Here is a 13,998-nt window from a genome sequence, read left to right as displayed (position 1 = left end):
AATTGCTTTTGCTATTCTGGGTCTTTTGTTTTTCCATATGAATTTCATGATTGCTTTATCTATTTCAACAAGAAATGCTGTTGGGATTTTGATTGGCATCGCATTAAACCTGTAGAGAACTTTGGGTAATATCGCCATTTTGATGATGTTAGTTCTGCCTATCCATGAACAGGGTACATTTTTCCATCTTCTGAGATCTTCTTCTATCTCTCTCTTTAGGGTTCTGTAGTTTTCATTGTATAGATCTTAATAAATGACAAAATCATAGAATTTGCAGGGAAATGGATGGCATTAGAGCAGATTATGCTAAGTGAAGCTAGCCAAGCCCTAAAAAGCAAATGCCAAATGTCTTCTTTGATATAAAGAGAGCAAGTAAGAGCAGAACAGGAAGGAAGAGCATGAAGAAAAGACTAATAGTAAACAAAGACGAATGGGGGGAGAGAAAGGGAGAGAGAAGGGAAAGCATATGGAAATGGTAGGAGACCTTCAATGATACACAAAATTATAAGAGCTTATGAGGGGCAAGGGGGAGGGGGGAAAAGGGGAGAGAATTGAACAACAGCAGAGGAGGTAGAGAGGGAAGATGGGAGGGGAGGGGAGGGGAAGGGGGATAGTAGGGGATAGGAAAGGTAGCAGAATACAACAGTCACTAATATGCCATTATGTAATAATGTGAGTATGTAACAGTTGTGATTCTGCAATCTGTATTTGGGGTAAAAATGGGAGTTCAAAACCCAATTGAGTCTAATGTATGAAAGATGATATATCATGAGCTCTGTAATGTTTTGAACAATCAATAAAAAAAAAAGGAATAAAATCATGGTATTTGCCCGTAAATGAATGGAGTTGGAGAGTATAATGCTAAGTAAAGTTAGTCAATCCCCAAAACCCAAATGTTGAATTTTTTCTTTGATTTAAGGATGCTGATTCATAATGTGGTTGGGGAAAGCATGGGATGATTAGATGAACTCTAGATGGGGCAACAGGGAGGGAGTGGAAGGGAGGGCACTTGGGACTAGGAAAGATGGTGGAAGGAGATGGACATCATTACCCAAAGTACATGTATAAAGATATGAATGGTGTGACCCTACTTTGTGTACAACCAGAGATATGAAAAATTGTGCTGTATATTTGTAATATGAATTATAATGCATTCTGCTGTCATATATAATTAATATAATATTAATTAATATCAGCAAAACAGTAAAAATATGAACTAGATCAGTCATTAAGTAGTACATGTCTACTACATTATCTATTCTATTAGTGATCAAAACACAGTTGGGGAAAGAATTACTTAAAATGTATAATTCCACTAGATAATTTGAAATATTCAGCAAAGTGAGTAGAGGAGTAGCAGGAAATAGGTATCATATGTTGGCTGTAAAGAAAGAAGTATAAAAATTAGGGGCTGGGGATGTGGCTCAAGCGGTAGCACGCTCACCTGGCATGTGTGCGGCCCACGGTTCAATTCTCAGCACCACATACAAACAAAAAGATGTTGTGTCCGCCGAAAACTAAAAATAAACATTAAAATTCTTTCTCTCTCTCTCTATCTCTTTAAAAAAAAGAAGTATAAAAATTAATTAAAAGTAATTATAAAATGGAAGGAGGTAGAGGGAACAGGAAAATTTGGTATTAGCATGATAAGAAAGTGAGAAAGGGGAAATAAAAAGAACAAAAACTAAGGTATGAACAAACAAGGAAATGTAAGTTCAAACTCATGTATAATTATAACTAACCTAAGCTAAACCAAGACTAAATAAAAAATGGGTGAAGAAGAAAGCAATTAAAATGACAGTAAAATTACATGAGTATATATGTATATATATATATGTGTGTGTGTGTGTGTGTATACATATATATGTGTATATATATATGTATATACATATATATACATATATACATATATATATATATATATATATATATATATATATATCCAAATTTATTTGTGCACTGAAAACACACACACACACACACACACACACACACACACACACGCACACATACAATATCTCACAGAATGGAAAAAAAGTAGATAATAATAAAATATAATGAAATGGTACTTGAATAAGTTAAATTTTAAAAAGAACTTGGGAAATACAGAGGGAAAAAGAAGATAAAAGAAAAAGAGTCCAAAGTCTTAATGAGAAATAAAGGATTTGTTTCTGTTGAGATGGTCAAAACTATTGGCAGGTATGGATTTTTGTTCTTTAAGTTTAATTTTTTGACCCTGTATCTCTTGTATCAAGGGCTGGATTGTTAATTTCAATGTCTTTTTGGTTGTCACATAGCTACCCGGTATGGCTGGAAGGACAAGCTGGTTTTAGTACTCTCAGTTCCCCTTCTCTCAGTTTAGGGTGGGATAGACTATGGGTGCTGACAAATTGTGTATTCCTGTAGTAGGGGTGGAGAAGAGTTCTAAACTGGTAGTTCCAGTAGTTGGTGTTTTTTCAGCTGAGTCAGTGCATATTGGAGATTTGATCCATGTCCCCTGTTGCTGGGAAGAGGCAAGTCTCTGCTGGATATCTGGATCTCTGGGGTCTTGGGTAAAATTCAGCCTTTAGGGTGTAGGCACTAAGCCTCCACAATTTTACATTAATTTCCTTGAATGTTAATTATCCAATATTTGCCCTGGAGTGTAGATGCACCTGTGTGGCTCCCATAGGTGTCTTTCCAGTAGCTTTTATGGTGCGCCTGCTGCAGAGGGAGCTTTCTCTCAGTATTCAGAACCTGTTTGCTCCAAGCACAATTTTCTTTTCACCTATTTCAGTCACTCTGATTCACGCACACTCTGGGGATCATAATATGTGACTTCTGGGTTCACTGGCAATTTTCTTTATGAGTTCTCAGTCTCCTGTCTCTATTCGCTACCACACAGCTTCTTTCACCAATGTTTCCAGTTTCTGCCAAACTATCTGCCAGTGACCAAGGAATTTTGGTTGATTTTCAGTCACCCACTTATCCAACCAATTCCAGGTCCATTGAGATCAGCTTACTTATCTATTCCTAGGTATCCCCAAATATTTTTTTAATCCACTGCAGTTTCCTCTTTCTGCTTGCATTGCACACACCCCTTAGCAGCCACAGCCACCACAGCTGTCAGACAGGCTAACAGGTCTCGAACATATTTTTCTTATATTATGTTCAAAGTTTCTGATTTCAGTGTCTCTATTGTTTCTTTTGCTGTCCAGTATTAAGTTTCTGTGAGTTCTTTTAGTTGTCCGCCTCACTGAGGAACAGTCTACCTGCTTTTTAAGTCAGGTGCTAAGGAACTGCTAGGAAGTGTATCATTTCTCTAATTCGTCATCTTCTCTGTCTCCACAGTTTTTTGATCTACTCACCTATCAAAAGACATCTTGAAGTGTAGGTGCACATCTGTATTCCCAGCAACTCAGGGACCTGAAACAGGAGAATTGCAATTTTGTGGACAGTCTCAATAATTCAGTCAGACCTTCAGCAATTTAGTGAGACACTGTCTCAAAATAAAAAAAAATAAAAAGGGCTGGGGATGTGGCTCAGTGGTGGAGTATCCTTCAATTCAATCCTCAATACCCAAAACAAAACAAACAAACAAAAAATGAAGAAAAAAGTGAGACATCTATACATCTTGAAGACATCTTGGTTATTTGCATGCAAGTTTTTGAGGTCACATAAATTTCCAACTCAGGAACATGATTATGGTACTGTTTTGCAAGAGTATGTATAGAATATTTAAAAATGCCAAAACCTTATAAAAGGGCTATACCATGTTTTGTCTCCACCAGCAGTGAATGAGAGTTCCTGTTTTTCCATATCTTCACCAGCACTTGGCATTGCTATTGATTTGGGTTTTATCATATATAACATGTGTGGTTAATTCATTGCTTTAATTTAGAATTTGTTAGTAGCATAACATGTTGAACTTCTTTTCATATGCTTATCTGTGGTCTGTATATCTACTTCAGTAAATTGTTCAGATCTTTTAATATTTTAAAACTTTTTTTCTTACTGTCAAGTTTGAAGAGTTCCTTATATATTTTGGATAAAAGTCCTTTATAACGTCTGCAAATTTTTTTTCTGTTTATGGTTTGTCTTTTCATTTCCTTAACAGGGTCTTTTGCCAAAAAAGAATGTTTAATTTTGATGAAGTCAAAAATTATCATTCTTTTTTTTTTCACTGATCATGCTTTCAGTGTACTGAAACAATCATCACCAAACACAAGGTCACCTAGATTTTCTTATATGTCAACTCATAGGAGTTTTATAATTTTGCATTTTATATTTAGATCTAAGGTCCATTTTAAGTTAATTTTATGTAAAGTCTGTGATTAGGCTGGTAGTTTTTGTTTGTTTGTTTTACTTGTGGATGTTCTTTGATTCTAACATCGTTGGAGATTATTATCCTTTTTCAATTAAATCTCCTTTACTCCCTTCAAATTAAGTTTTTATCATATATAAATATTCTAATTTCAGATAATTAACATAAAAAGCACTCTTCAAATTTATTGAATGTCCATTCAGCTATTTTTGTGTGATGCACTAACATAGTAAGTATGGATATTTCTAAATATCCATATAGTATTATGTATTATGACATTTGGCCATGAGAAAAATGTAAGGATACATCTCTAATACAAACTTATACAAAAATAAATTCTAGACATGCCAATTCTCCATGAATTTTTAATAATCAATAAAACTCCAAAAATGTACTTTCACTATGGAAAATATATTTATGAAGTATAAATGATATATATGATTATAATATTTTGTTTTGTATTTATGGCATACTTTTATATTGTTTAGCTTCTACTGTGTAGAAGGTGCTCTGTTAAAAAGGTAAGTGAGAGGCAATAAAATGTAAAGAAAGAAAATAGAAACTATTTCTTCATAAAATTTTATAAGTTGGTGAGGAGGACAGATTTTGACTGAAAATCAAACATATATGTAAGACCTATAAATTTACAAAATCATCAACAGAGTAACAATTTTCTTTATTTTTCTCTAAATTTATTTTTCCATTGTTTCCAATGCAGAAAAATAAACTGTTCACATCTGGGTAAATTTAATTATAAAGATGTTATTTTTCTGAAATATATTAAAAGTGTTTGATACCACTTTTTCTTTTCCTTAGGGGAAAGTCTTACATAAGATTCACTCTTGTCCTCTGAGTTTCAATTACTGCTTATGCTATTTGTCGGATCAGTTTGGGCTCTACTGAGCTCAAGCCAGGTCTGCAGGTGATACCCAGCTCTATGTCTCTCTCTCATCCTCAGCTAAGATTCTTGAAATTCCATCAGCTTACTTACAAGTTCCAAGAAACACTGGAATAAACTAAATGGGGCAACAGAAAAAAAAAAAGAAAAGGAAAAAGACCATTTATCTTTGCTTGCCTAACCCTTATTTTTATAGTTGTTGTAAAGAAGACCCTAGAAAGTAAAAGAGAGAAAGCGTATGTGCGTGTTAACAGAGGGACCTATTCTTTACCAGCAGTCACAAAGTCTTCCCTTGGAGATTTTTGATTGAAGGCTATCTGAAGAATGATTGTCAATAGGCCAAGGAGAAGGAAAGGAGATATACTAACTTCTCAGGGGAGAAGAAAGTGTGGCACGTGCAAAAAAAAAAAAGTGAAAAAAACTCTGAAATTATTGGAATTGATAATAATGGCATTTGATCAAGTTGAAACTGGAAATGTCTGTTTCCTTTAGAGAGCTCTAAGAGGAGATAGATACTTTTAGATCAAAGTAATCGTTGGGCCTCCTTGTCTCTTTATCAAGGCTTATTCTATTGTATGTGACTAATCTGTTCTGAATTCTAACTCTATGATATTGATAACAAAACTTTTGTAGTGATCTCTTGTGGATAGTTGATGGTAGGACTTTCTCAAAGCATGATATTTAGTCTCTGAGTTGGCTAATGTCTTTCTGAAAACATTACTTAGTGGCATCCCTTTTGAGGATCTCCATCATGTACCCTTTCACCAGTAAAGGCAACCTTTACAGGGGAATTGGATGTTTTATTACCATAATGACATCAAGTTGACCCCCAAACACCCATAACTAATGATCCAAGCAACTCAGCAACATTAGGCAGAGTTCATTAGACAGATGGTTAAAAAAAAAAAAAAAAAGAATCATTCATTTGGACATCCTATCACTTAACACTTAACAGTCAACAACATTTAGATTCATCATTGACAGTTTGTGCATTTTCCCAAGACTAGTAAAATATTTTGACATTGAAGACTGCATCTTTTCCCTAAAAGAGATAACTATAATGGCTTTCAGTCAAAAGTCAACTGTTAGAAAATATCTTTCTGTTGTTTTAAGCTTCTACAGGACAGTTTTTAGGAAGTTGATGTTTGTTATGATGTATTGGTACTCATAACTAAAAAGTTAAGAGGATAGCTAAAAATAAAGCTTTATTCCAAGAAGAAATCTATTACACTAGAAGACTCTAACTTTCAAAAAAAAAAAAGAAAATATAAGTAATTCTTTGAAAGTCTTAATTACCTTAATTTGAATTTAACATTTTCCTAGTGTCTTCATTTCTGCTAAATTCTCTGGAAAGCCAAAATATATCAGAATTAACAGTTTTACTCACACATTTTATGTGTTTTCATTGTGTGAATAGAGTCCTCACGTTCCTGATTGGAAGAATTGTCTTTGCTAGTGGAGAATTTGGAATGGCCCTTTTGTTTGTGATGACATTGTTTTTCCTGATAACATTAGTCCTAATCACCTTATTACTCAATACTAGCCTATGATTCTTCTTAGGGACATCAGATAGTCTAACTTTTTCAATTTTCCTTCTATATGAAAATCTTTATATTTTTACAGCCAAAAACATTAGTTCATGCATTTGTAACATCACTCTTCTAGTACTGAAGCCTGCATGTCATTATATCATCTTGTGTCCTTGTCCCTAATAAAGTTTTCCCTGTGGGAGCCACATGGAATTCAAAGCTGCCTATAGCCTTTCCAGGAGGCAAATAATAAGCCCCAGAAATAATCTGGTTCCAAAGGGAAATCATGTTAGCTATATTTCTTGTTCATCTCTTCTTTATGGGATTAAATTTCATATTAGGTCAGTCAAAAATGCTTCTATTTGTACTTAATTCTGATTCTTCTTTTACTAGTGAATGGGAGAGCGGTAGGTACAGAAGAGAGTATAGAGATAATTTCATCCAAGTTCATTGATTTTGTCTTAGAAACATGTTAAGGACTGGACTTTCAAAGACAGAGAGCACATCAGATTAACTCACAAACCTATTATGATATTATCATATGTATAAGCAATCAAAAAATACATATAAATAAGATTTATAGACAAATAAAATCTCAATTGTGAATTATATTTGTCTCTCTTTCCTATGGTCCAGTTTGATACCTAAATTTATTTCTTTTGTTTTTTTTTATCAATTAAATATGCTGTATTAATTCTCTACATGGTAGAATGCATTTAGCCATTTTATACTTTCCCTGTTATCATGTTGTTTTTCTTTTTCTCCTTTAAACTGCTTTTCTTTATTTTCAATACCAAAAAAGAATTTCCAATGCTTTGCTCTCAATGCACTGTCCACTCTTGACCACCTTGTGTTCTGTTCCCGAGGTTGACCTTTCTCTTTCCTCTCAGCTGTTTTGGATCCCGTATCATGAACATTGGCATTACCAGTTTCTTTGTTTGGGATGAACTCTCTTTGTGGTGTATTCTGATTCCTCATGTCTTTCTGAAGCACATTCTCTTCACCTCTGTGCTGTAGAAGAACTTATTTATCCAGCCCACACAACAATCTATTTTTTTTTTTTTTTGGATAGGAAACAGCTAGCTTCTGTGAAGTTCCACAAGGAAGATAATTCTCATCAAGAAAACCCTTTATTTATATGCTTTCTCTGTAAGACATGGCTTCCATCTTGGGGCATCTTAACTATTATCTCGAGTTACCTCAGCTATTGCTGCCACCAACTTTAGATGCAGTAGCATATATTGAGGGACACCAGCAGGGTCTGGAAGTCCAACATCAAGGTGAGGTACAGGCAATCTGCATGGGTACTTCAAGAATATAGGGAAGAAACTAATATCTCGGATCCAAACTGCAAGAAAGGAAGACACATAGACAGCATGAAAAAACAAGGGAGAAAAGAGCCCCTAACAAACCAAGATACTATAATAACAGAACCCATGGACAGCGAAGTTGATGAAATGTCAGAGAATGAGTTCAGAAGGTTCATAATTAAAATGATCTGTGAATTAAAGAAAGACTTAAGTGAGCAAATACAGGCAAAAAATTGATCACTCCAACATAGAGATAAGAGAACAAATACAGGTAGCAAAAGATTACTTAAAGAGAGAGGTAGAGGACTCTGAAAAAAAAAGTCAGAAATCCTTGAAATGAAGGATACAATAAGTCAAATAAAAAACTCAATAGAAAGCATGACCAACAGACTAGATCACTTGGAAGAAAGAATGTCAGATAATGAAGACAAAGTATACAATCTGGAAAATACAGTTGATCACACAGTGAAGATAGTAAGAAACCATGAACAGAACATACAAGAATTATGGGACAGCATCAAAAGAGAATAAAAGAAATTAAGCCAAAACTTATAAACATGGACTAGTGGAGCTAGAATTATTTATTTTCTGCTATACTTCAGAGAATAAATAATTCAGTAGCTTTCTTTTGGTTTTATTTCAATAAGTTTTTGCCTCATAGGTGGATCTGCATGCAAGGTAGTGCTGGATATATTGGTAATCAATTAACTAATTAAAAAAACAAAGTTCAGGGAAAGAACTTGACTTACCACCAAAGAAACAAAAGCCTTTACTGATAAAAAATCTCTCTTCAATAGAAATGGTTGATCGCTTGTCTTCCTTTCTCTTTTCTCTCTCTCTTTATCCTAAAGTGTGGAAATCATAAATACTGTTCACAGTGCTTCCAATGCTTTCTCTCCTAGAAACATGCAGGTCAGAGAGACTCATCTCCATACACTTTGAAGTTAGCAGTGGTTCTGAGACCTACTGTGGTCACACCTAATTTCTGGATATAACCAACAAGATCCAATGGAATGATTGGCCATGTAGTCTTTCTGTTACAAATGGGAACAGAACCATGTGAAAAAATATATTTTCCATGATGCAAAGTTGTGCCTTCTTATATGTAAAAAACATGAACTCAGTTTTGATAATTAACAATATATATTATCAATAACTCAATGACATTTTAGATTTTCCTATACTCTTACTAAAAACAGGAATTAGTTTCATTTAATTATTCACCAATTTTATGAACAGTTTTTGGCTGTTAAATTTATTTGCATTGTTTTAATAACTGAGTCAATATATGCATTGTTACATCTTTATTTCTCTTTCACTGAGACACTGCTGCATGTAGCACAACTATAGATATGTGTACTTTATTTTGGCAAGTATCAAAGTGTATATAATAATTTTCCTGCTATGAGCCAATAAGAGGAAAACTTTTATATTTTGAGAAAGAAAATAGTGAACTTCTCTGGAAGTTAACATACTGAATCATATAAGTTTGTATGTTAATATAATATAGATGGTCAACTTCTCCCTTTCGGCTATAAAATTAAGATGCAATATAAATTGTATCATTACTAAAATATCTTTTAAACGTCTTCCAGAGACTTTTTCTGAAGACCAAAGTGCTTTAAATTTTTATGATAGTAAAATAGTGTCATATCTTTATTTGACCAAAAATAGCATTGAATTTATCAAGAGACTTTGAACTCTTCATGATAAATTTTATTTAAATTTTTATAAATGGACATTAGTAATATTGACTATTTTCTCTGTAGAGAATGCAATGGCAACTCCTACAGTGCCATTTAGTAAACTACAAAGCAACTTATTTTCGCTACACTAGTAATAATAACAAATTTCTGACAAAAATTTTTACAATTCTTGGTGGTAATCATCTGAATTTAATTTGTGGATGTAATTTAAAACAAGATGTGTGAATTTGAAAGAAAATTAAATGAAAATTGAGATACATTTGAGGAATTCCAAATGTATTTGCAAAACTATTTTGAAAAAGATATATTAAAGCAAGATATGTAAATGAAAAACTTGTGAAGCTAGGGTTGCTGGCATGCCCCTATTGTCTCAACTACACAAAAACATCTCTAGAGCCAGGAGTTAGACACCAGCCTGCCACTATAGGCCCTGTAGAGAGACCACATCTTAAAACAAAACAAATACCTCAAACACTTGATTTGAACCATAGATAGAAGAAAAAGCAAAAAAGATGCTTATGTAATATAAAGTACATCCAGCCCTCCTGTCTGTGTTTTGATTAAAAGATTAAAGACCAGAATTGAAATTAATTTTAATTTTAATTTAATTAATTTAATTAATCTCATGAATGAAATAATTGTTGGCTTATTTGTCATAATCCATGCATTAAGCGAAAGATGAAAAGAAAACCAAACATGTTTTTGTTCTTTCCCAGTCACTTCCTTTATACAGAACAGCAACTTTGCCACCTCTGTCACAACTTCACCTCCCCGAAATTAATAACCTTGGACTTTAACACATCTCTTCAGCATTTTTATTCCCATTTCTCTTATTCTTTATCAAAATGCTCACATAACTTGAACTCTTAAAGTATGCAACAAAGTTAACGTAGAGGAAGATAGCAGTTGGGCCAGTCAGAATCCTCTTTGCAAAGGGATGACAGAAACCAGTAAAAGTAACAATTCAGAATATGATTCTTTAATCAGTAGAGAAAGTGAAATTGATATTTCATAACCACAGTGATCTCTCAATATTGTTATAAAGAACAGTGGACTATTTCAAATTCTACCTTGAGAGTGCAAAGTACTCTTCATACCGAGCATAGTGAATCAGAATTGGGAATAGGAAAGCAAATAGCTTCTCTAGAGGGAGAACAAAATGCAAAGCAAACTAGAAACGAGAACTCCAGGACATTTAGTTTCATCATTTGCTTTCATTACCTTTTTAACATTTACATTTGAAAATATCTATGTGAATGTTATATAAGAATGAAGACAGTTACATAAAAAATAATTAATGATTGGGGAAAATATCATTATGGCATATTAGCCTGGGTGGAATACACTTTGCTGAAATAAGTAGCAACTCTTAATAAACTCACAAAACTTTACTACTCACTCACATAGAATCTACCACAGTGGGGCAACTCCTGGGCATTTAATCTTCAGGTGCTAACTCAGAGATCCAAGATGTTTCCATTTTGGCTGCCTGACCTCCACAAACCACCTGAATAAGGAAGGCATTTCCTTTCTTCTTCAAAGAAATGAAATACCTTGTTTATCTCTTCACATTCCATTGGCCTGAGATAATCACTTGGACTACTCTAAATTTAAGAGATCAGAATGTAGATGTGCAAAAGATGGAGAATATGAAATAGTAAGTATCCAGCACAATTTCTAACAAAATGGGGACATGTTATTTAATTGTAATCTGGGTTTGCACATTTATAAAAGTTTGAATTTTTTCAAATATATATATAAAATCTCACACATACATACAATATTGGAATTACCTACCAGGATATTGTCACTACTTTCTGAATAGAGGATTTTTTTTGTTCTCTTTCATCTCTCTTGAGTTATTTTTGCAGAGTATGTGTGCATGCGCGCACGCTCGCGCGTGTGTGTGTGTGTGTGTGTGTGTGTGTGTGTGTGTATATATATATATATAGAGAGAGAGAGAGAGAGAGAGAGAGAGAAAGCACACAGAATTTTCTTTCCATTCAATTTATTAAGTGGATATGATCAAAACCCTGCATATCTGTCTTTGTTATACTATGGTAAACTGCCACATGATGGTCAATTTTTGTAATTAATGGCTTCCCCAATTTATTAATTTGTCAGCTAATGTTTATGCATAAGATATTTTTTTTTTTTGCTAGAAACTGTTTCAATATTGAGGATTTAACATGGGGGGGAGTACCTATTAGGAGTTACTGTGGAACTTACATTCTGGTGGGAGAAAGACCCAAGATAGATTAAAAAAAGAGTAAAATATGTAGTATGCTAAAAGTGCTAATGGAAGAAGTAAATGCTGTAACACATATAAGTTCAGGTGTGGTACAAGGAAGGAATTCAATTTTAAATGATCTGATGAGGGAGGGTCTCTCCAATAAATTGATTTCTAAATAAACAATTTTAAGACTATGAAGATGTCAGCAATACAGATACTTTTGGGGAACCCATTCCAGACAGAGAGACCAATGAGACAAAAACATCCTGAAAGAGAACACAGGTGAATGTTCCAGGAATAGGAATGAGGCCAGTGAGTTCATAAAGGAAAATGGCAGGGGACAGTCATGGGATTGGAGGTCAGATAGGGTCAGGCCTGCAGTAGTATATTCTCTGAGATTTTCTAACTGATTGCGATGAATTTGGCTTTTCGAGGTGGAAAGTTGTGGGAGTGTTTAAAGCAGAGAAAGATGTAATATATATTCTACAGAGTCGCTCTGCTGTTTGGAAATATATGCTAAAGAGCCTCAAGAGAAAAGTCAGGGGGAGGGTCACTTAGGAGCAACAATCAACATAAGAGACATTCACTCCAGCCAGAGTGGTAGCAATGAAGGTGGTAAGAAAAGGTCAATTATCGATCCATTTTGAAGGCAAAGTTAAAAAGATTTGCTGACAGATCTAATACAAAATATGAGAAAAGGACCTCTTTGCCTATAAGAATGGAATTCCTTTTCACTAGAAAAGGAAGACTTTGAGGATAGGTTTGTAGCATAAAATCAAGAAGTATTCTGTATAGGCTGTTTGGAATCCTCAAAAAATAACCAAATTATTTTTAAAAAAGAGCAAACAAACAAAAACACAATATTCTGCTCTTGAGTATGCAGTTTTAGGAGAAAGTGTTCTGAAACTAAAATAATAGGATGAATTAATATGTATATTGTACTTACTATATATTAGGAACTGTTCTGTCTACTACATGTTTAAGTTATTTAATTTATACAAAATTCCCATGAGATAGGAGCTAGTTTCATCAACATTTTATAATGTGGAACTGAGATCCACAAAAGTAAAATATTTGTTCCGTGGATATGGAGCCTGTAACTGGCAGACCAAATGTCTGATGTCTATTATCCCTGTTCACTGTCTCTGTTGCTGACTAATAATTACACAGATAGTATTTAATGTCATAATATTGGATGAGATCATCAAGGGAGACAAGTTAGAATAAAGAGATACAAGGACTGAACCCTACGGTATACTAGACTTAGGCGTTAAGGGAATTGAGAGGAAAAAAAAATCAGCCCCAGGGGTGAACAAAGAACATCTCAAAAGAGAGAAAATGAGTAAGTTATGCTGTCTTGGAAGCAAAGATAGTATTTCAAGAAGGGTGTGATCAATTATGTCAAGAGATGCTGATAGGCCAAATAAGAATGGCCCTGAATTGATTTTTGTATTTAGCATCATGGAAGATATTGGGAACCTTGACAAGATCAGATCTACTGAAGGAACAAGAGTGAACTTCAGGGATAAAAACTAAAGATAGATAATACAGCCAATTTTTTGAAGAATTATTTTATTAAGCAGAAAAATAGAGAGGTCAAAGAGTAATATTAAGAAAGATATTTTTATCTACTTGATTCTGAAATTAGAAACATAAGTGGTTGTTTCTGGACCCTCATAAAGTACAGTATGAAAGCAGAGATGAAAATAGATGTTGAAAGTGAATGAAATTATCATATTGTCATTCCATCTTGTCTTTTATCTCTATAAATAAGGAAAACTGGTTAGCTGAGATTAGGCCAAAGTGTGAAGATACAGAAAGAGGAATGAGTGTGAGAGAGTATTCCAGAGAACAGCTGCTGTGAAACTTGGGCTGCATATAGGGTCAGCTTCACTCATAATAGAGGGAATACAAATTACTACTACTCAAAGATGCCACTTTCCACCACATAGATAGGTCCACACTCAAAACTTCTACAATGTACTCCCTGGGGGGACATCCTTACATTGCCAATGTGAA

Source organism: Spermophilus citellus, assembly GCF_964194105.1.
Source record: "Spermophilus citellus genome assembly, chromosome: 1".
NCBI classification, from domain to species: Eukaryota; Metazoa; Chordata; class Mammalia; order Rodentia; family Sciuridae; genus Spermophilus; species Spermophilus citellus.
Note: the sequence above shows the minus strand (reverse complement) of the source record.